The following is a 25,001-nucleotide window of genomic DNA, read 5'->3' as shown; positions in this document are numbered from 1 at the left end:
TAAAGGTTGTCATCGGTGTGATCGATATTAGTACTTCAGCAGGTCATTTGAAACCCCATTCTAACGTGTTCCGCTTTACTAGAATGGCACTTATTGCCCCATTTTTTTTTTTTTTTTTTCAAATCACGAAAACATGGGCATATATTTGCGGGGAAGTGGAGTGGAGTCATGCTATTGGTGTGGAAAGCACACAACTGCATGCGAGTCTGTGGCAGGATCTAAAATGCTATTGGATTTCAATTTTCACCCTTTGCTATCGCATGGCGTGCATTTCTCTCAGCCTGACCGCAAGAGAAACGAAAACATCCCGCTCTATCATTTCTAGACTAGACACACAAAGGTAGAGAACAGCCTGTCATTTGCTTATTATACTATGCTAAAGATGCTAATTATGCTAAGGATGCTTAGCTGCACGACTGAGCACCGCCCAATTTCCTGTCATTGCCACCCTGCGCAACAGATTACCAGACTTCACAGCAATGTTCTCTGTACAAGCAGTGGTTCGCCAGAATGCGTGGCGCGCGCCGCCTGTCAAAGGATATCATTTTTCTCAACGGCGGGCTAAAATCTTGAAACCCTATGCAAATATTTATTTGAGACCATTCAATAATGACTTAGGATTCATTGAGACTCTAAAGCCAAACTATATTAGCAACAGGCCAATGCCAATATGCAGCTATTTATTCACGTGAATAAATTGACCGGAAGTGCTCCCAAAGCTATGTTGAAATTTATCGTTCATCAAAATGTCTCGCCGTTGTGAGGCCATCACCTTACATGTGATGCGTTCTCACCCAATCAGCGAAGCAAAATGACGAGGACGCAAAAGATCTGCCTTTGAGAGAGCGCACGATAGCGTTGCTGGTACGCACAATTTTTAGTTAGTTTTTATTTTTAAGTAGTGAGTAATGATAATAAGATATGATGAGATTACTATTGTTAACAGAAACGATGAAAATATTTAGGAATGGGATAATGACAGCTAGTTAGTGAGAAGACAATCAAAATGCGATAATTAGTGATCAGGTAAACAAGGTTTCAAACATTGGTTTTTATTCTGAGCCTTTTGACATAGAACTCTGTTTTTCCATTTGTTTATTGTTTTAACCAATGAACTCACCATCTATCCAACAGAAATCCCTAGAACAAAACATTACCATGATACAATTATTTCACACAGCCCCGATTATTTGCGACATGCGATGCGGGCTATTACTAGTACGACGTTCGAAAGAATTCGTTAAAAATCAAACAACTGTATGCCGAAGACTCCCAAAACAGCTGAATTCCACAGCCACAGGGCTCCTGAATTTCATGGGTACAAATTTATATCCGTAAACAGCGTGATCATAAAAACGTAAGCATATGTCACTCGCTGACATATCGTTCACAACAACAAATAGGTCGGCGGATGCCTGCCTTACTGTTAATTAAGTTAACGTATGCAAGTTGTTGTCGCAATTGAAGGAAGATTCCACTTCACTTTCCAGCAAGTACATGCCCGTGCTCCTCGTGATTAAAAAAAAAGGTTCAATAAGCGCCATTCTAGAAGAGATAAGATAATATTGTTAACGTAACTGGTGATCCATTAGGGTAGGTGGTTCTAAACGTGACGGCGGCGCTAATACTTCCGACTTCGCACAAGTAGTTTCAGCGATGACCTTTAATATTTTTACCCTTCCAGAATGGCACGGGTTTACAATCTAAGCCAAAGCAAAGCAGGAAAAGATCTTTTTCAAGATCAAATCAATCAGACCTTATCAAGCAACAGCCTCGGACAACTTATAGTTTTGAGTCATAATTTTGAAATACATGACACTCACTGCTATTATGAGAGCCATTCAGCAAAGCAAAATTGACAAGAACGAATAAGTTCTGCCGTGGAGAGTATCCGCAATAGCGTTTCCCGTATGGACAATTTTTCCGCTATATTTTTTAATACTCCGATACTAAGCATCAGCAATCGTCGGCCTTCGGTTCTGAACAGTGTGGACCTTTGAACCCATATTATGTTTATTTATTGAATTGTGCACTCTATATTTCGTAATTATCATCTCCAAACATTGGCTTTTATTCTCTGCATTTTGACACCAAACTGTTTTTCTATTTGTTTAATTCGTTAAAATAATGAACTCGCCATCAATCCAACAAAAAACCCTGGAACAAAAATTACCATCATGCCATTACTTCATACAGCCCCGATTATTTCGAACATGCGGTGCGGACTATTACTGGTACGACAGAGTTTCGACAGAAGGTTTGGTTTGGTTTGTGGTTTGTGGAGTATAACCTCCCAAAGCAACTCAGGCTATGAGACGCTGCAGTGGAGGACTCCAGAAATTTCGACCACCTGGGGTTCTTTAACGTGCACTGACATCGCACAGCACACGGGAGCTGTATAAAGAATCTGTTTAAAAATCTAACAATATATGCTAAAGTCTCCCAAAACAGCTGAATTCCACAGCTACAGTGGCTCCTGAATTTTTGGGGTACAAACTTGCATCAGTAAACAGCATGATTATGAAACCTTAAACATGCACCACTCACTCAGATTATTCACAACAGCGAATATGTCGGCGGCTGCCTGCCTTACTGTTAAATAAGTGAACATACGGAAGTTGTTGTTGTGGCGACTGAAGGAAGAATGAAAAGAAAATGCACGAGCCTGCTACTGGCTCTGTAGCTAAGGCAACTCCGCTGCCTGAGGAAGGGAAAGGCGCGGTAACTGGGAGCGAGGTGGGAGTGAAAGTGGAAAGAGAGAAAGAGGAGCCGTAGTGGAGGGCTACGGAGTAATTTCGACCACCTGGGGATCTTTAACGTACGCTGACATCGAACAGCACACGGACGCCTCTTCGTTTCGCTCCGCTGCCTCGTGCGGACAGGAGAGAGAACGTAGAGAAAAAAAAACAAAGAGGAGAGAAAGACGCGCGCCGCTACCGCCATCATCCACCACCTTAGCGGTGGCGGGTCCGCTGCATCGTGTGGACAGAAGAGAATACATCGAAAAAAAAAAAAGAAAAGGGGGAGAAGGATGCGCGTCGCAACTGCCGTCGTCTACTACCGAATCGATGACGGGTACAATGACGGCCAACTGATAAAAATATGGTGGAACATACGGAAGCAGTGATCTCTTCGATGAAGCAGTTTACAGAAGGTTTCGCATTGCTAATCCCAATGTAGTTAGTAAGGCTTTCTGTCGTAAGAGCTAACTTCATTGCCTTTTCTTTAACGAATTTTGTCCTTACGACAGGTACACTTGCTAACTAATTTGGGATTAGCCATATGAAGCCTTTCGTAAACGGCTTCATTGAAGTGGCAGTTGTATAAAATAATTTATTTTTGAGGGCCAGACGTACTATCGGTTTACTTTCTGCTCTATAATGAGCGCTAACCAATCATCCGGGCTTCCCTTCATACATAATTATTGTTTCTCGTTCACTCCTCTTGGTATAACAGCCGAAAGCACGGCAAGAAACAAAGTGCAGAAGTAGGCACTATCTTTGTGATTCATAGAGTTTTGCTATACTCGACTGTACAAGTCCAGAATTGATTTTGTCTACTCATGCAAGTATCCGCGCTATACATCATGGGAACATAAGGAAGTGGTGAGTCTGTGGTGTAGTGAGCAAATTCCTGGACGGGTAGTGCTTCTTGCTGTGCTTTCGGCTAATACATCGATTGGAGTGAAAATGATTTGTTTGCGCTTAAGTAGTGAGTCCGTGGTGCAGTGAACGGATTCCTGCACGGGCATTGCTTCTTGCTGTGCCTTCGGCTAATACACCAATTGGAGTGAAAATGATTTGTTTGCGCTTATTATTGAGCAGAAACATAAGGAAGTAGTGAGTCCGTGGTGCAGTGAACGGATTCCTGCACGGGCATTGCTTCTTGCTGTGCCTTCGGCTAATACACCAATTGGAGTGAAAATGATTTGTTTGCGCTTATTATTGAGCAGAAAGTAAACCGACAGTGCACCTGGCTTTCGAAGGTTTGTATAAAATTCACTTCGATGCAGCAGTTTACGGAAGGTTCCGGGTGGCTAATCCCAAATTAGTTAAGAAATCTTAATGTCGTAAGGGCAAAATTCGTTAAGGAAAAGGCAAACTGCATTCCTTCCAGGATGTCTTTTTATTGGGTTCGCAGGAAAGGAAATGCGCAGTATATGTCACACTACTTCTGTGAACATCTGAACCCACCGTAAGGAAAGGGAGGAATGATGAAGAGAAGGTGGAAAGAGAGAAACAGGAACCGTAGAGGAGGGCATTGGAGTATATTGACCACCTGGGGATAATAACACGCACTGGCATTGCACTGTACACGGACGCCTCTGTTTCGCCTCCATCGAAACGCACATCCGGCGGTCCGATGCACATGAAAAGGAGAGCCGTCCGTGTGTCACAAATATTTTGTGACGCTCGAACCGTGTCGCGCCATTTTTTTTAAATGGTTCACAGGAAGGGAATTCGCCAGAATCTGTCACGCTTGCTGTGTGGACACCTGAACCGCGCCGTAAGAAATGGGAGGAAGGTGGAAGTGAAAGTGGAAAGAGAGTAAGGGGAGCCGTAGTGGAGGCCTACGGAGCAATTTCGACCATCTGGGGACCTTTAAAGTGTGCTGACATCGCACAGCACACGAACGCCACTTCATTCCGCCTCCATCGAAACGCGCCGCCGCGTTTGGAATCGAACCCGGGAACTCCGGCACAGAAGTCGGGCGTCTCACCACTGCAGCACCGCCGCGGGTGCAGTCGAGCCATACCTCATTTCAGTTTTAGAGTGCAGCTCTTTGGCGCCCGTTCCTAGGTTTCGCGTCGTCGTCGCCGTTATCCCTCATAACCAGCTCCATGTTCACTCCCACATTCCTTCCTTCCCTTACAGCCCGATTCAAGCGTCAACAGAAACAAGTGTGACAGATACTGCGCCTGTCCATACTTGTGAACCTATTATGAAAGGAGCTCTCTCCACTTTCACTCCCACCTTCCGTCCCTAACGACGCGATTGTCTACAGAAACAAGTTTGACAGACTTCCATTCCTTTCCATCCCTGTGAACCAGTTATGAAGGGCACGCTTCAGAGCTCAAGTGGAAGACGTGAACACGCATCGCACATACTGCAAAAGTACCGGTTCCAAAAAAAGGTCCGTCTTCTTCATGTCAAAGCTACCGTCTATCTCGCTCACTAGTGTTGTCTCGAAGTTAATGGAACACGTAATATACTCTAGCACAATTAAATTCCTAAAATCCATCAATTCCTTTCATCCTAGCCAACACGGTTCTTAAATGGTCTATCCTGCGAAACCCAACTAGCACTATTTACTAATGATATAAGCTCTTACAGTGAAATTAATATACCAGCATACTCAGCGTTCATTGACTTCGAGAAGGCATTCGACAAGGTTCCTCACAAACGTCTTTTTTCTAAACTTTTATGCCTAAATATAAGCCCCTCAGTTCAAACTTGGATCCATTCCTTTCTAACTAACCGTCAGCAGTTCGTTTACGCCAACAAGTGTTCATCGCAAATGTCCCAGGTCGTCTCCGGAGTGCCTCAAGGTATCTATATTAATGATTTGTCAAATAATATATCATCTAACATTCGTTTGTTTGCCGATGACTGTGTATCTATCGCCCCATCAGTAGTTCTGCTGACATAACCGTATTACAAAACGATCTAAATCACATTGAATCCTAGTGTAACAAGTGGTTATTGTCAATCAATACTAACAAAACATCTGTCATATCTTTTCATCGAAACAGCATTTCCCGCCGCCTAATTACATAATATTTGGTTCAGTAATCTCCTGTGCTTCCTCCTGCAAATACTTAGGCATTAACTTGACCCGCGACTTTTCATGGTATGACCATATTCTGGAATCACGAACGGTGCTAACCGCTGTCTTCGCTTCCTTCGCCGTCATTTAAAACTTGCCTCTCGCTCCGTAAAACTTATGGCCTGCCTAAACTTCGTTCGACCAAAATTAGAATACGCATGCGCTATTTGGGACCTGCACCAATCATACCTTGCTAACACTGTCGAATCAGTACAAATTCGAGCCATCCGCTTTATTTACTCTAATTACAGCTACTTCACTAGTGCATCTAATCTAAAGTCTCAAGCTAACCAACCACGTCTTGTTCACCGAAGTAAAATGTTTCGACTTTGCATTTTCCAATAATTTTATCACTCTCCACCAGCCTTAACGCTAGTACTCGAGCCACTGTCGGATACACGGCAGGCCAAAGCCTCTCTTGCTCTCGAAAGGTGTAGGATGTGACGGGCGATAGCGCTGTCCTGCCATCCGAAGTCCCTGTAAGGGACGAGAGTCTGTTCCCCACACGGCGCAGGATTGTCGCACGCGATACGCGCCACATAAAGGGTGAAAGCGCACGCACGTGTCTTGACGACACTGACTTTAGCATTGAGCGTGAGGTTGAAACGCACTGCGTCAGAAAGGGCGTGCATTGCTCGCGAGAGAACAAATCCCAGGTACAGGGAGAAATCCCGCTTAGCTCAAACAGCAAGCAAAGTACACGCACTACATCCACAAACGGTATGTCGTCGTCTAAAGAGAAATGGTGGGAGGTGGTTAAGGGTGGCAGTTCCTGTCCATACGGGACAGGGACGGTAGGTCAACGCCGCTTGCGGCGGGGGCTAGCCAGCCACCGAATTTTATCTGTTGTAGGCCGTCATTGCACCCGCCACTACTTCGGTGGTGGACGATGGCTGTTGTCGCGGCGCGCGTCCTTCTCTCCCTCTTCTTTTCCTTTCTCGGCGTTAAAGATCCCCCGGTGGTCGAAATTGCTCCGTAGCCCTCCACTACGGCTCCTCTTTCTGTCTTTCCACTTTCACTCCCATCTTCCTCCCTTCCCTTACGGCGCGGTTGCGGTGTCCACACAAATCAAGTGAAACAGTTACCGCGCCTTTCCCTTCCTATAAATAAATCAGGTGGCTCTTCACCCGGCCCCACCGGGGTGGTGCAGTGGTAAGACGCCTGACTACTGTGCCGGAGTACCCGGGTTCGAACCCGACCTCGGCGGCTGCGTTTCGATGGAGGCGAAACGAAGAGGCGTCCCTGTGCTGTGCGATGTCAGCGCACGTTGAAGATCCCCAGGTGGTCGAAATTACTCCGTAGCCCTCCATTACGGCTCCTCTTTCTCTCCTTCGGCTTTGACTCCCACCTTCCTCCCTTCCCTTACGGCGCGGTTGAGGTGTCCACAGAAACAAGTGAGACAGTTACCGCGCCTTTCCTTCCTATAAATGAATCAGTTTTTTTAATGAATCAGAGGTGTACAAAGAAAACGAGACAGTTACCGCAGCTTTCCCTTCCTATAAAGCAATCAGGCAGCGGAGGTGGCTTAGCTACAGAGCCAGTAGCAGTCCCGTGCATTTTCTTTTCCTTCCTACAGCCACTACAACAACAGTGTCTAAGGGCCCTTGAATTTACCGAAGCGGAGTGCTTTACTTCGTGTTGAGCTGCGCTCCAGATAAAGCTCCGTATTACGAAAAGATGATAAAAAAACAACGAAACTGTCACTGTCACGCACGAAGAGTGATATGTCGTCGGCGTATGAGGGTACAACGACAGTCTCATGTTCTGCTGATGGGAGACCTCGAATATGCCTGTCCGCGGCGACCCTACGCAGCAGCGGGTCGAACGAAAGTATGATTACCGGCGAGAGTGGGCACGCCTGACACACTCCCCGCGTAATCGAAAAGCTGCCGCCAATTTGTACATTCAGTACTAGTTTACTACCAAGGTAAGAGCTGAACGAATTCGTCAGGAAAACCAAATGAGCGGAGCACGGCGAGTAAGTAACCATGTTCTACGCAGTCGAAAGCCTTCGCCTGGTCCAAGGAAATGAAAGTTCCAACGATCCGTTTGGCACAAGCGTATTCGAAGATATCGGTCGTCAGTGTGAGCGAAGCGAACACCGATCGTCCAGGTACCCCGCAGTACTGGTATGGGCTAACCAAATCCTGCAGGTAGATTCGCACCCTACGAACGAGCAATGTAGCTATGAGTTTATAGTCGGTGTCAAGGAGGGCAATCGGTCGCCACGATGATGGATTCGACGGCGGCATTCCCTCCTTCGGAAATAGAACAATACAGCCGATACTGAACAAGGGTGGATTGGCTCCGATCTCGAGGAAACAATTTATGAGCCTAAGTAAAGAAGGGCCGAGAATTTCAAAGAAAGTAGAATAAAAGCCGGCTAGTAGCCCATCAGAACCGGGTGCGGTCGGCTGGTTCATGGCGCCTAAGTCAAAACGCACCTCCTCCAAAGTTGCCGCCTCATTAAGTGCTGACCTTGCGTTTTTTGGAAGTTCAGAAAGAGGCCCACAGAAGGAGCTGACAGCTTCTCGAAAATCCTCCTCCTGGTCGAGGCCTTGCGATGAAAAGAGGGCCGCGAGATGTTCTATAAACAAGTTGTGGATGTCCGTGGGATCCGAAGACGTAGTACAGTCCGCAAGCAGGACGCTCTCCCCGCGAGTTCGCCTATTAGTGCGCTGAATAACGGCTCGAGCGTGTCCGAGGTCTGCGCCATCCTCAAGTGGCACGTTGGACGGACCTGCAGAGAGTGATGCGCGTGAACTGTCCTCGAGGATGCGGTGACGCTCGCGCAGCGTCTCGAGATATTCGCGCATCGCGAGCGAAGGCGTTTGACCGCCACGTTCGATGCGCATACGGCGTAGAACGTCATTCAGTATGGTCGTAAGGAGGATACGCCGCGCTTTCCCCGCACACACAAAAACATCGCGCCAGCGTGCTTTCAGCGCATCCCAATTAGCAGGGGTTACGTTACTAACTGCGTCCACAGACAAGCACAACTCTCAGCGTATATCATCAATGCACTTTTCACCGTGGAGTACCGCTGCATCTATGCGCCACATCAGGGGGTGTTTGCACTGCCTGGGGCTGCCAGCAGAATAACCCTAACTTGGAAGTGCTATCTTAGTTTAAGGCCTGATGGCTGCTGAGACTGATAAAACTTTATTCACAATAGGTGGGAGGAATAGGGGAAGTCAGCTAGCGTGCCGCAAGCCGTGGAGACTTTTGGCAACGCCGGCCCATTCGACGGCCTTGAACTGAATGCCAGGGTCATCGCTGAACCTTAGCTTGTCCCAAGCTTCTGATTTTTTTTTTTTCAGAGCAATCAGGCAAGAGTTCTGAGGGAGGATTATGGGCTTTGCACGCCCAGATCATATGCTCGAAGTTGCCTTTCTCCCTGCCAAACCGGCAGAAGGGACTCGTATCCTTATTTATGAATTTTGATTGTAGTTTGGATTGGGGAGGGTCCCCGTCTGTAGCTGTCTCCATATTACTTGTTGTTGTCTGGTCAGTGTTTTATGTCACACTGTAGCAAGTCAGGTGTCATGGCAGAGGGGATGTAAACTCGATCTATTCGGCTCGCGCTCTGTCCACTGACTCGTGTTGCCTCGAAATGGTCTCTGTGAAAAGTGACCCACGCCTCATCTGAGCGTAATGATCGTACTAGCTTTGTTGTTGTGGCTGTAGGAAACAGGAGCAGTAAGTACACGGGCCTGCTATTGGCTCGGTAGCTGAGCCACCTCCACTGCCGCGTGCAGACAGAAGAGAGAAAGTAGAGGAAAAAGAAAAAGAAGAGGGAAAGAAAGATGCGCGCCGCAGCAGCCGTTGTCCACCACCTAAGTGGTGGCGGGTACAATGACGGCCTACAACAGATAAAAAGTTGGTGGCTGGCCAGCCCCCGCTGCAAGCGGCGTTGCCCTATCGTCCCAGCCCCGTAGGACCAGGAACAGCCACCCTTCACCAGCAGCTCGTACTAGCTTTCCAAGTTCCTTCGTGTGGTAATTGAAAGCGCCCTGACCAGGTCTCGTGATGTCGCGCATTGTCTAAAACATAATTGAAATCCCCGAGCAGAATGTGAGGCATGTCATCGAGAGAGTATGTCGGGATGGATCGAAAGAACTCGTTTTTCAAACTACGCGTGACAGGCGCGTACACGTTGGCAGAACGAGTACTGCGGCAATCTAGAAAAACGTCGACGACAATCACGCGTCCATCTATGCTATATGTACTATGAGCACATTCCCTGTATGCTAGTTAAAGTGCTATCACGCCAACGCTACAACGCCGAGAATCTGCTAACGCCAAAAAGGCCTCAACACGAAAAGAAAGGACATCGGCGGAGGTGCGGAAGTTGCACTCCTTCAAACTCGATGCAAACGCGCAACATGAAGCACCCTGTTGAAGGGAATTTTATTTTTCATAAACATCTATGGAACACAAGTGTATCCGTCTGGGGCCTTAGCGGACAAAAATCAATAATTCTAGAGGTGTTCAATCACGTACATATACACAAATATACATAAAAATATACATGCTCTTTCGCTGATAACATTTATGCAAAGCTTTTTTGCTTTGTGGAGCTATTTCATTATAACACCATTGAAACATTTCTCTCACTTGCCTATCTTCCTAGTATGGAAGGATAGGCGCGGTCACTTTACCATTTGCAACAACAATGAATCTCGCTGACCAATGTCGGAGGAATTCTTCCTCCCCCAGCATGACAAGTTCCTCATTCAAGTGAGTGTATACTAATGTTCTTAATCTATGCAGCATAGGAAACATGGCTTTTTGCGGTCGCCCCCGCAAAACAGCCAGGCCTCTCCGCCTCCACAGTACGTACATGCCTATACACATGACAAGCTCTATGAAAATGTCTCTGTGGCGACTCTGCCACTGCATTCTGGCATGAAACATGCGCGTCACTAGGCGCCAGAATGTGTGCGCCACACAACATTCATGCAAAGCATGATCTAAGGTTTCAGTGCGACCACATTGCGGGCATAAAGCGGAGCGCGCCACGCCCCACGCTGCAAGGCGGTCGGCCGTTGGTAGTGCCTGCCATTCTAGTAACCAAATGAAATCGCAGACATCCGCTGGAAGGGAGGCTGTGATCTACGGCCTCCGCTTTCTTTTGCAAACCTTCCTGCGCGGGCCATCATCCAGGCGCTGAATAGCTATGTTTTCACATATATCTGTGGGGGACATTTCCTTCGGGTCACAATTGGGTAATGCGTTCTGCACCATGCGTAGTGATTCTACAATATATGTGTAAAACACTGGTGGTCTCTCGGCTGCCGGACCTGTGCATGACTCAATTCCAAACAGACGGCGAGAGGTTCCCATAACATGAAATACCAACTATTGAGAGGCTTAAAGAACGAGAGAAAAGTCGATATGTCTAAATAATCAATTGGGGTCTTTTATTGCTGCGCCTAATGAATCAACACTTAATATTGAATATTGATCAGTTTTTTGAAGAATTATTCTTATTATGGATAAAAGATACGAATTACGACGTTGGCATACATTTATTACATAATACTTACTCTTTAAGTACTGTAATCATTGCCCAAATATGAAATTAGCACTTTATATTGTAATATATTTATGTTGTACTCAGAATCGATGGCTGCTTTGGTTGGTTGGTGGGGTTTAACGTCCCAAAGCGACTCAGGCTATGAGAGACGCCGTAGTGGAGGACTCCGGAAATTTCGACTACCTGGGGTTCTTTAATGTGCACTGACATCGCACAGCACACGGCCGCCTTGCTTTTTGCCTCCATCGAAAAGCTGTCGCCGAGGCCGGGATTCGATTCCGCATACTTGGGAACAGTAGTCGAGTGCCGTAACCACTGCGCCACCCCGGCGGGGAACAGATAGATTAGCATAATTACCTTATTTAACAAGGAATTAGCAGATAGAATAGAATAATTCCCTATCAAATATGACTGCTAGTTTCCTGACAAGCGTAAACTTGTCAGTTAAGTAGCTTGCGAACGTTTTATAATAAATAAATGCACAGAGAAGTTGTAATGTATAATGAACCAGGTTAGGCCGAAAACTGCTGCATTAGGCTAGTAGGGACAGCCCGTTATTAAATTGAAACGTATTCATCCTGCGTGAGGTGACTGACACTATTTTATGTGACAGTTTTTTTAGTCAACCTTTCTAGTATGCTTATTTGTGTAAACAAGCGCACTTTTTAAGAAGTCGTTCCTAAAAGCGGTGATCAGTTGGTGCGACACACTTAGCAAACAGGTGGCATGCTTGGGAGCACGAAGAAAGCCACATATGCAGCGCACTTTAAAGGAAGCAAATATACGAATTTTGATCAGCACTAAAGTCAAAGCACAGCACTATCTATGTGTGAAGTACTTTTCGGTGCCTACAAAAAATAGGTAGGAAAGATTGCTTAACTTAGATTTCTCCATATTGATGCGATAGGCAAATTAATACTGGTAAACGAGGAGGAGTGAGTAAAGGACTCGTGGCATTTTCTCTTTCTTTAATTGCAAGTGCAACTCTTCACTCCCCTCCCAACTCACAAGCTACCTCTTCTGGATCGGTGTTGTTGATGATGATGATGATGCCCTGAGCCAAAATGACACATGCCCACGGCGGGGGATTAGCCAGGGTGCATTGTAGTTTGTAAATCATTATGATCAAGGACTGGAGTCTTCAGATAAATATGGATCTTTAACTAGAATTTCGAAAACCAAAAAGGAAAAGAAAAGTTGAAATTGTACCTAGCATAGGAATTTACCTGTTGAAATTATGTAATCATGAATGAAATCGCAAACTGGTTTTAAGGCATATCCCTTGACGCTTGCTCCGAAGGAGAGGAGAACTAGAATGGTTAGTGGAAAGCCTAATCTCGAAAGGGGAGTTGCTAAGTAAATTTTGCGGAGAGATGCGAACCTCCGGCAGAAGAGAAAAAAAATGATGGATAGATTCAATCTCTTTGCAAGACTCACAGATTTTAGTAGCGGATAGCCCCGAACGATATAAATACAGATTTAGTTTCGGTAATCTGCAGCGCAAGAGAGTCATAGACACCACACATATCCTTGAAACACACATGCGTCCACGCCAAGGCCATCTGATGTGTTGGTAATCTGGTGCAGAAAGGAGAGGCTCGTTATGAGGTGATGGAGACGTTGGAAATTTTGAAATCGTGCTAAGTAAACGGTATTATGTATGAATGGAACAAGAGGTCCACTAAGAGCGGATTTTGCTAAAAAATCTACCTTTTCATTTCTGCGCCGTCCGACTGTTTCCTCTTCTTCTGCTTCCATGGCAAGTGGTTGCACCTGTTCTGTGAGCAAGCGTGCCTTATCGAGGCGAAGAAGTGGCGGCGCACATGCACAGTAGCGCGCGGCTGCGGCGGCGAAAAATCAGGCGACTGAGAGTCAGCGGCGACGGCGGCCACCTGCGCCATGCATTACGTCACTAAGTTTCGTGCATGCGCATAAGTGGCAAATCTAGGCCTCCAACTCATGCGAAGCGCGGTGTTCACGAGCCTAGTGAAGCATTTCGCTTCAAGAGAGACTCTACAGGTCCCACGAGTTTGGTGAGAGCTTGTATGTATGTTGGAAATTCGGTCCGAAAGGCTCGGCACCTCAACTGAGCTCGCGCAGCATGGATTAAAGCATTGCTTCTTAAACCTGTTCGAGTGATACAACTAAATTGAACCTAGAAGGGTTAATTTTTCTAGCGGAATCGTGCTTCAGGACGTGGTTGTGTAATCAGCAGATGGTTTAACAATATGCTTAAGGAAAGTGTCAGCGTAATCTAAGATGCTTTATGCTCGTGTTCATCCCCATATTGTGACCATCTACAAGGGCAAATAACGGTATACTTTTGCTGTTTTTTTTTATGCTGCAATAAATACATTATACTACAGTGACCACAGCGAAGCTTTTCTTGGAATGAAAACTGCCACTGTTCCGTGAGAATTTCATACAGCCTTTTCCCCTGCTCAGGGGAATGAAAATCACTGAAGCAGTTGAAAAGATTGTTTATGATATTTATTATCAGACATTTCTGAGCATGCATCTTAAAATATGTTTCTGTTTCACATTGTAAGATGTAAACTTAAAAAGAGCTTGTGTTCCCATGCCGGAAGATAATGGCTTGAAAATAATGGTGTCTCAGAAAGAAAACAAAGCAGATTACTCGAAATGGCTTCAACACAGTAAACAAGTCCATAAGTAAGTAACGTGAGAATGGCCTATCATTTAGCACTCTCTCTTGTATGATCAAGGTGTTCTCTCCCAGATTTGGGGTAGGATTTCACTGCTAAAGGTAGGAAATGTTACAGTTGCAGTTAGCGGATGCAGGATTCTTTTAACGACTGAACCAGGCGTTTTCAGGTTAGCAATTAGTAGAAATTGAAATCTCAGTGATAACCTGTGGTAGAGCTTCAAATGTTTTGACGTTAAAATAAGCTTACATTGCTATCACATACATTCTGCATTTAGAGCAATGAAAATGTATCCCAGTACTTCGAAAGAATACAATGGCCCTACAAGTGAGCGCGCTAGAAGACATCAAAGACCAGTTTTGCTCACTCATTTAATTATTCGTGTTTAGTTGGAGAGTCAACCTGAAGCTATTTGATGAAATACCGCTCAGCGCGTCATGGCAAACATTTTCATGTAGAGATGAGTGAATTATGCTTTCTGTTGGTAGCATTAGTGCTGAGATGCTTTTACATCGAGTTTTGCGTTGTAAATTTATAGCTTTTGCTTGCGGAAGCATGGAACTCTTTTGACGCAATTATAGGCAGGTTTGCTTCACGCTTTGGTAGTTGACTTTCCCAACAGGGTTCTCTTTACACAAGTACATATCTCCTCATGTCATCTAGGTATGGCTCTACATAGCTCATTTATAGGTGGCGACACGGACGCAGTGTAAAAATATCAAAATGCATGCTTGTCAATTTCGGCGTAGTGATGCAACTTCTCTCTGTTACTGACCGATGTTCTTTATCTGCGCACTTTTTTTCTTCTGAAATTTGTGCTGTCACATTTCTCAAATGGGAGAATGCTTTTCATGGGAGAAAAAAATTTCATGTAAAGGGAGATGCCCGTAGGCATGGCCATTCAAATTACTGAATAGTCACTCCTTGCACTCAAACGACATATAAAAGAGCTACAGCCCGTGGTGCAAAGAATCAAACCTGTATGGAAAGCGCTTGTTGGTTCTTAATTTTTGTAAATTTGCCGTGCATGGAAAACCATTGCCTATCGGTACAATTTCCATTAGTGCAGTCAGATATGCAACGTAGTATGATAACAATAGCCCTGCAGTGCGGAAAAAGGACCCGAAAGCCCGAGCGGCAAACAATGTGTGCAGAATTACAGAGATGCAAGTATAAGCTTTGGTCTCTAGTGTAAGAATGACGTTTATTGCGATAGCAATACTGCTCTAGGTTTCGACCCGTCTCGTCATCCCGGGAAAGGCCACGGTTGACATTGAACAGTTGCGAAGAAGGAAAAGAAGAAGAAGAAGAAATCTTCTTCTCCTTCTTCTTATTCTTCTTCTTTTCCTTCTTCGCTACGCATTCCACCATTTTGTTGATATATTGCCTTTTGATGCACGCACTAAGAATTCACACTTCTTACGACAGGATGCAATAGCCTGGCATAATGTTTGCGATATTAAAGAAGCCATGTATTACTTCGGAGCCAGAAGGTTGGTTTCGTTTGGCTTGAATTGTGGGGTTTAACGTCACAGAGTGACTCGAGCTATGAGAGACGCCGGGGTGGAAGACTCTGGAAATATCGATTACCGGGGTTTCTTTAACGTGCACTGACATCGCACATCTACACACGGGCACCCTACTTTTCGCTTCCATCAAAAAGCGGCCGCTGAAGCTTCACGGTGTACACCGGGCTACACCGTGAAGCTTCGTGAGGTCATTACACCGTGAAGTCACGGTGTAGCCCGTCTTAGGCTTTGTTGAATCCGCGAGCAATGCGCCTTTGACAAACCCTTGCCATACAGCCATCAGTTTATTGTCTTCAGGAGTCTTAGGCAACAGCCAAAGAGCTTGCCCCATGCTCTTTCCCTCGCTTGGTTGCGGCGCTACGAACGGTAGCTGCATCTCTTAAAACACAATTTGTTTAAACTTTTTGTGGGCTGATTAGATCGATGTGTGTAGAAAATGCACTTATATATACGCAAGAATTAAGCCCTTGGCTTAGCTTTTGTGGATAAACCGGCAATGTGGTAGCGTTTTAATTCGAATTAGACCTAAGGCGAATGTGCCCTTAAACTGATAATGCAATGGTAGAAGCTTATGGCCCATGTAAGCCGTTAGACATCCAATCAGGGCATCCGCAAATCATGGAAATGGTCATATAGACTGAACAGGTGCCCAGTTTTGGCATAAACGTGTTACAAATGTTCGTAAATTGCAAAATAGAGGTCCTGTTTTGCATAAATGTCCACCCGTGGTACATATTTATGCTAACCAAACATGCAATTATGGTATTTTGAAAAACCCCTTCTTGTACACGGCAGTGCTGGACAGTGGCTCGCAACAATTTTCTTCAATGTAATGCCAGCGCCGGTGTATTTGTCGGTGTGTGGCATGGGGCTGATCTCTACAACACCCAAATTGTTATCGCGACAATGGGAACAGTGCTTCTGAGGTATTAGACTCCATGCCACGAAGTAAAAAACGAAGTAAAGAAATGCTTAGAATCAGTAAGACATGTCAACGCAGCTAGGCAAGGTCAACTAGCTGCAGATTCATTGAGTAATGGTTGAGAAATTGTACAAAGTCTAACCGTTCTCGATACACTCTTTCTTTTGAGATTGGAAACACCGCAGTCTGGAATTTAAGAAGAAGGCTAACAATATCTTAGTCCATCACTGATGCGAATTCATGAACTTTAAATTTAGAGGACGATTGGCCTGCTATTGGCTACAGTACGAAGGCAGTTACTGAAGTTTTTGCTAAAAAAAAGAACACTTATAATTAAACCTCCAAAATCAAGGAGGCATCCGTAAAGCTTATTTGGCGATTTATCATATCCACACATTCAAACATGTGAAGTAAATGTGCAGGAAATATTACGAGGATCCTCGCATAGCTTCCATAGATTACGATTAACGATTTTACACTTCAAACTCCAGCTCTATTGCATGGATTGCGAACCTAGGAAGTAGGTTAGCCACCATAATTAAATGAGGCAAAGAAATGCAAATAGGCATAAACAGGCAACACTAATTCAAAGGTATTTAAAATAATATGCATACAAATAAAAGGCTCTTCAGCCATGTTACAACCAAACATCAGTTTTCCTGGGTAGCGAGCCACGAGAAATAAAAAGTTGATACTTTTGCTTACGAAAAGTATTGACCGCAGATCCGAAGCACAAAAGTGAAATGTCTGAAAGACACTGAGGTGGAGCTCATTTGGGAGCTCATCGAAGAATAAGAATTGTATTGCACCGATACATGAGCATTTTACTATGGATGAAGAAACATGGTGGATAAAGAAGAGAGTTAAATGGTAACCTTAACGGTAGCGGAAAGTGGTATGGAGCAGAAAATAATGGGTATATACATAAGAAACAGGAAGCCACAAAAGGCGGCGAAGGAGCAAATGTCATTTATTTATTTGCTTCGCGAAGTAGATTAGTTGGTTGGTTGATTTGTGGGGTTTAACGTCCCAAAGCGACTCAGGCTATGAGAGACGCCGTAGTGAAGGACTCCGGAAATTTCGACCACCTGGGGTTCTTTAACGTGCACTGGCATCACACAGCACACGGGTGCCTTGCTTTTCGCCTCCATCGAAAAGCGGCCGTCAAGGCCGGGATTCGATCCCGCGTCATTGGGAACAGTAGTGGAGCGCCGTAACCACTGCGCCACCCCGGCGAAGTAATTCGCATAAGCAGTGCGCCAAATACAAAGGCAATAAAACCAGGGGGAGGGGGGGGGGGGGGCTAAGCTAATTAATTGGATTCTAAGCAATGGAAAACGAAGCAGGTGATGGCAGATAGTCAGGCAGGCCGATGATAATAGGATCCTCGCTAGGACAAGTGGATGGATGAGTCACAGTTCTTAATAACTCAATGGATATAGGAGAGTTCGTTGGGGTGCAGTGAATGGCGTTGGCTAGGTGCTGTTGCTGTTGATATATTGTAGATAATATAGCAGAGGAATTATAATATAAGATAGAGTAAAAACAAAAGGCGCACATTATATAAGGAATCCTTTTTAGTTTCATAATATATTTTCTGCTTATGTCAGACATGTGTAGAGCGAAGCGAAAATTCGAAGTTTTTCTACCGCTTTAATTCTCATTCTGTACACCAGAACTTGTTGTAGAATATCATGGAAAATTTTAACCCATTGGCCATTGTCAATAGTTGCTTTACAATAACAGACCGTGACACCTTGCAAAAGTGCTAAGAAAACAAAATACTTGCAGCGCTTCTCTCTTATTTTGTTCTATTTAGGTTCCTCGACCTGAAAAAAATCCTGCAAATTTGTAAAGCGTCTAACTGGTGAGTACTGAGAAAACAGAGGCACGTGAACAGAATGACATTTTTATTCATGTGGCGCCTTTCGGCTTAAGTCACTGGAGTTATTGCAGATGTATTCGCAAGTTTGCTGAAACTAGAGTATATTTGAAATGTAGAATTTAAATTTAACGAGCTTGCGTGCTTCTAGTGTCCACGCAAGCGAACACTAGTTCAGCTTATGGTAGTTTATCTTGACTGCTTCCAGCTTTTCGAAAAATTGAGTGACAGGTTGGAACCTTTCGAAAGGTGGTGTCAATGCTCGGAGAACAAATTGTTTTAGTCTTATTTAAACAATTATTCTTCTTCCTTTTTTTTGCGTCCTTCTTTACCCAGAGCATACACATATGAGGTGCTGAAATAAAAAGAACGTGAACAGTTACACAAAAATGCAAAGATGGCGTTTAACCAAGCAGAGTGAGTACGTGTTGTTAACTCGAGACATAGAATGTTAAAACTACGGAACATGTAAAAACCTCAGGGAGCCACTTATGGCTCGCCTGAAATGGTGCGCTTGAAAACAAATTTTGTGTACGTATGTATCGTATGCAACTACAATATGTCCATGAGCATCCGAAATATGTTTTAATGGTGTAAAGTTGGGAAAAATGCGAGGTGGAAGTGTGCCACTGACGTGTGGTCGAAGACAAACCTCTGAATCAGGCAGAGGAGCGATGTGAACATCGCCTGCAGGTGACGGCGGACACTATCGTGAACTAGGGTGCCTCGATACACGCACCCCCTCGCAGGGTGGAGTCATTCTGTTAAGGAGTGAGTGCCGCCTTTCGACCGGTGGCTGCCATTGCGCTGCCTACGCTTCGTCACGGGTTGTTGAGAGAGACACTGGCATGGCGTTTTCGGGGGCGAAATGCTCGGGTATTGCGTGCCTCAGTGCACGAACCAGTCACAATATGTCTGGAATATGTTCAGATTTCCGAAACAACTGTGAAGACAACTTATCAGGCTGGTCTAAATCAAGCGCGGCAAGTAGCAACCCACAAATCATTTGTGTGCAGCGTTAGAGAATTTTGCATTCGTAAAGTAGGTGCTTTTTCGCGTAGTGTTTGTCTGTCTTGTATTCTTGATATCTGAAACGTATGCTTGCATGATTAACTCGTTTATGTCTGCGTAACACAAAATGCTTAGTTCTTAACATGTGCGCGTATGTTGCGCACTCTGTGCACCCGGAACCTTCTGCAATTTGTTTTTGTACCCTGTGTAATGAGTATGTGTAAGGTACAGTGGAACGTAAAGTAAACTATATGCTTGTCTTTCATGTGCTAACATATAGAGCGCGTTGAGACAGTTTCCCAGCGTTTTATTCTTTGCCAATGTCCAGCTCGGACGGTGTGCGCGTGCGTGTTTCAGTAAGTATGAGATCAGGCATATGACTAAGTATCACTCATGTAATGTCCAGCTCGGACGGTGTGCGCGTGCAGGTTTGTGTAAGTAAGAGATGAGGCATATGACTAAGCATGACGCCTATAATGTGAGAATTGATCATGACTGATATTGTGAATGAAAATTGGTAGTTAATGCTATGTATAAAAGCCATATAGCTGGGTACTGGGTATGAACCTTGTGATCACGCATTGTCTAGGCGTTCGCTTTTCTTTCCTCAGAGGAGCCGATGATCGGTGAATTATCCAAACATCTGACAAGAAATGAGTAACGAAGGTTTCACCATTAACAACAGAAAATTGTTAATGGTGATGACAGGATTAGAGCAAAAGAAAGGTGTTAAGAACAAAATAATTTCATATCTATTAAAAATTGATTCACCCACATCTGTATATTTAACTCATGTAAAAAGAGAAGAATCAAGCCAACGGTAGCAAACTCAGGTAACAAAGAGCAGAAAATAAGCCAAAATTCAGAATAGCTCTGGAAACAGTTTGCTGAGCAGAAAACGTTCAATGTGGGCGATGAAGAAGAACAACGAAACGAAACATGGCATGGAAGAAACGAAACATGGCATATATTTAAGTTAAACAAAAGTATGCCAGAAGTATTGTCTAAAATAACGTTCATTTGTAAGCATCGAGTAGAGCTGAAGGAGAAAGTAAGAACAGTAAGAAGGCGTCTTTGCGACCTGCCTCATATCTGAAGTCCGCAATAAGCTATCCAAAATAAGTTTTCGCACCTAAAAATCACCATACAATGCAACTAACGCAGCTTCGAGCGAAAAAGCTGCTTTCTTTATTGCAATTTCCGTGATCCCGAGAACAACTATTCAATAGTGCTAGAACGGAACTACAAACGGCCCCTTAAACCCCATCAAAGTGTAATTATTTTACTATAATGACCGTCGCCTTCTAGTCAGAGTTGAAGCAGTCATTAAATTGGCTATATAATGGCTGTCTCAAAAATAATATTTGAAAGTAAGGTGTGCGATGAGAGGTTTTTTTTTTTTATGTCTCGTGACGGCATGCCGCTGAATGAAATTCGCATTGCAGCTGGAAGGAAAACGGTCTTTACACGATTTGGTTAAACGCGGGAAACACAAAAACACTACGAACGAGGGCGGGACTCATGTCTGTATTTCACATATTTAATCAAGATGAATAGTTACCAACCAGCCCAACAAAACGTTCTGTTAATGTATATACGCGGCTGGTTTTCACGGTAATTTTCTTCTTCATGAAATCGAACCAAAAATTGCGCTTTAAAAACAATGATTACAGAACAATAATTGCAGCCCTGCGCACTACAGATCCGAATATTTTGTGTTCTTCCCATAGTGCTAACGCAGCACACTTTTTATCACAACCATCTCGACATGTTCCTGCATAACGTCCCTTCGGTAGGTGCATCGTTGCACGTACTTCCTTCCGCTGCCCATGGCTGCCTGCGGAGCAGACATCGTAACAGCGGACGTCGTAGCAGACGATGCGGTTGTCTCCAACCCGCAACGGCGGCGGGGGGAAGCGCACGAATCAAAGCACTCTATCGTGAACTATGCTGCTAGCAGAGGGTACTCTCCACGAAAGTCCGAATTGTTCGTGTATAATCCGAAGTCACATCAATGCAATCGAGCTGGGAATTTCACATTGAAGTTCAAGGGTAACTGGTTCCAAAAGTAAATCAAATCAGTGTTAGGGCTATTCATTCAGGACTTTGGTAGGACAATCAGAAAACTAGAAAGGGTCCCCACGAAAGTCACTGGGGAGGGATTCTAAAGGGTTGTAGGGTCTCCTTGAAAAAGACGAGGCCTGAATGAAAGCCGCTTGCTTAAACCCAAGCACATCCTGCGTGAGCTATGCCAAGCACTTCTTGAACATCAGGTTGGAGGAGCAGAGGAAACGAGACTCGCTCTTTCAGCATTGCAAAAGGGGACCCTGAGCTTACCAATTATTAACTCCACAGACACGCTTACCAATTATTAACTACAATACTTGGAACTAAATAGCGGAGGCTCTCATAATTTCGCAGATGGAAACATTAGGCCGAAGCCCACGGGTATAGCTATCCACAAAATGTTAGGCCTACAAAGAGGTAGAGAACTACAAGGCAAGTCAAGCACCCGCAGCAATAACAAGACAAAGTAATCATCCCCCCTCCTCCCTCCTAACATGCATCCCTTATTCAACACGAAGAGGAAAGAGAAGGGAGCAGAAGCGTTAATCAGACGTTTCGATTCGATGGACAGCAACTCGAGTCATTGACGCAGTAAGTGACAGATCGGGGTCGGCAGATTCCTCGATGGTAAACGGCCAAGGTGCCTCTGTATTTGCAGGCATCATTAGAAGCAGCAACACAGAAACTGCTGCAGAAGTTGCGATAGCACTCGCTTGCATTGGAAGGGAAGCCTATTTTATAAACAGCGATAGCAAAACGACCACTTGGGATTTTGGAAAGGGTGAGATCTCGCCTGACGCGGCAGGAATTCTAGCTAGTAGAGGAATAAACAGAAAAAAAAATGCACAATTTGTACCCCCACACGCGTCCGTTTCTGGAAACGAGGCAGTCTACTAGTTAGACCAAGCTTTCCGCCCAACTGCCTGAAGATTGGTGAGCGTCTGCAGACGTATTCGGAGAGTGTGGGAAATTAATGGTTAGGCAGGACACTGGAGCAACTACCAAATAAATATCGAAACAACAGAGAGCCGAGTTGCGCGTCAGCATCTCCAAGCTGGTAGCGTATTAAACTCGGTCTGCGCATATCATGTCCAGATTGATAAGCGTAAGCATTATGCGGCGAGAGGGACATTTTACGACATAATCAACTAATGCAATAACTCCTCAAGAGCTAAATCAAATATAATGTGTAGAGATGCCTGGGAAGCACTGGTTCGGAGCGAGATGCATGTCCCAAAGCAAAAAGCGGTACGCTTCGGGGAACAAGCTGCAAAGTGTCAAGACCTCATTGACTGCTTCTAATCGCGAAGGTCCCGGCCGCTGTTTTCTAATCCTACGAGCGGGAGGCTGAGAGTAGGGGCATCCTGATATGGAGAAAAAATAAAGTTGCAATCAATCAATCAATCAATCAATCAATCAATCAATCAATACGATGGGTTTTTGAGCGTTTGACTATTATTACATGGCTCCTTTAGTTCTCTTGCCGGGGGAAGGTGCCTGATTTGTATACAGAGACGGAATTGAGATCTAAGGTCCGCCTGCTTCATTTTCATGTCGCATACCACCTAACCAGGCCTACTCAGATACTTCCTGTAAACTAGCCCATGTCTTCTGGTCATGTGGACAACCAATTAGTACGCATCTATGTCGCTTGGGGAATACTAGCTGCTAGAATCCATCTCTTGATTTTGACCGCGAACAGCCTTAAAGCAGGATAATTTATCGAGCAAGGCCTTTACCATTATCAAGTGAAAACCTTCTGCTTTGTAGATTTGCAGCGCGCAGCATAAATAAAAATAATTTCCTCCAGCGCGTTCTTTAACTCATACTCGTCGGAGCGTATCTCAATTTAGTACTTTTAGACTCACAGTTGACCGAAACCTTAATTCCGGCTGTACAAGGCAACTTTTTATGAAAGCCATGGTATCCATCTTTTAATGACCATCGTACCTGTGTCACGATCAAGAACATGGGACTGCGCCTGTGATGCACAGTGTGAATGCTTACTTATCAAGGAGTCCATCGTCTACGGTTTCGTTCTAAGTGATCAGCTCACCCCATGTTTGCAGAAACTACTTCCTAGAAAGATGTAGCTCTGCTGGCGAGATCTGACAAATATGCACTAAATAGGGTAAAGTGCCCGTTGTCAGGCATAGGTTTCTGAGGGTAAACTCACAAGCATAACCCTGCAATTGATTTTTTGCCGTGTGATAAGGCCAGGTTCTGATTTGTCGGCAAGTGCTTTGACATTATTACACCACATACTATGCAGGATTTTTAAATTTTCTAGCCCTTTTGACATGTCAGCGATCTCAAAATGACACTGAGATTACAAGTCAGACGACACTGCCTGGACAAGGATGGCCGTTTGCACGGCTTGGGAGCAGTTTCTTTTAATATCTATATATATATCTATATCTATAATATATCGTTTTATTTTTTCAGACCTTTCACTAGCGTCACAGCATTAAAACAACGTGCTGAACTGGAAGACTTACCATGTCGTCGTAAACACGCTCGGTTAACACTTTTCCATAAGCTTTAACGCCATCCACTACTGCGCAGTGATTTGTTTCAGTCACCTGATGTCATTTTTCCACGATTTGATCATGCTTTCAAAGTTAAACGCGCCAAGTGTCATTTATCATCTTATGCCAATTCATTCATACCTCGCACTATCATTGAATGGAATAACTTGCCATCGCACATCGCTACAGAAACTAACATAAATAAATTCCAAGAGCTACTTCGCTGTGACGGAAATGTGTAGAGTATTGTGGTGTTGTTTTGCTTTCCTCTTTTGATGTTATATTTATTGGTTCTCATTGTAATTGTTGCTAATTGCATCGCGTTTTTTTTTACAATTGTATCACCCCCCCCCCCCTTTGTAATATCCTTTTTTGGAGGGCCTTTATGGGTAACCTGAATAAATAAATAAATATGATGTGATATTTTGCCTATTGCGGCGGCTTAGAGCTGCATGCTAATTAGATAGCAATAAAAACCATTTAAATTATTATGAGATTACCAAAGTGCAATTGTACTAAAATGGACCCACAAGAGGAGTCCCGAACGGGCGTCTTTATGCTGTAATGCATATCATTAGAGGAAGCGAAATATTTTTGCGACACAACACTTATTGCAGCGTTGAGAGGTTGATAGCAATAAACTGGGAATAGTCATTGGTTCGCTGCTACAGTTGTCAATAATTCCATGACATACCCCAGAAAAAAGCGTCTACTGACGGAACACTAAGAAATTTAAAATTAGTGCAATTTTAATGGCTGCCATCACATTTTTCGATAAGGAAACTTGAACGCAGGTATTCGGTTTTGTTGCCTAAACGATTCACCAGCATAAGGGTATGGTGGACGCTGTGGCAGTGGTTTCATGAAATTCAAAACCCTTATTTCTTATAATGCAGTGAAAATAACAATTATACAGTGCCATTTTTAGCCTCCATAGTCGCCGTGGGGAGACATGCCATATGCAGGCTCCATAGCCATATGCAGTCGCCGTGGCGAGACATGAATCCGCATAGATTGGTAAGCCCTAACTG

General features: G+C 44.4%; 1 protein-coding gene across 4 annotated transcripts in view; it reads right to left on the bottom strand.

The window, feature by feature from the left end:
- The window catches only part of LOC146189338 (uncharacterized), an 89,179-nt gene extending 76,016 nt beyond the window's left edge, over window positions 1–13,163 (bottom strand). For 2 of the 4 annotated variants that reach the window (XM_084604187.1, XM_084604188.1), the window contains exon 1: window positions 13,076–13,094. The gene's annotated coding sequence lies outside the window, so the exon portion shown is untranslated. Of the gene's footprint in view, window positions 1–13,075 lie in introns of all 4 variants that reach the window. The other 2 variants (XM_084604190.1, XM_084604191.1) reach the window with 2 other exon arrangements.
- Window positions 13,164–25,001: the final 11,838 nt, after the last annotated feature.

The sequence above is a fragment of the Amblyomma maculatum genome, chromosome 5 (assembly GCF_055883805.1).
Source record: "Amblyomma maculatum isolate TAMU_Amacu chromosome 5, ASM5588380v1, whole genome shotgun sequence".
Lineage (NCBI taxonomy): Eukaryota > Metazoa > Arthropoda > Arachnida > Ixodida > Ixodidae > Amblyomma > Amblyomma maculatum.
The sequence above is the reverse complement of the archived record's forward strand: the minus strand, read 5'-3'. Positions and strand labels throughout refer to the sequence as shown.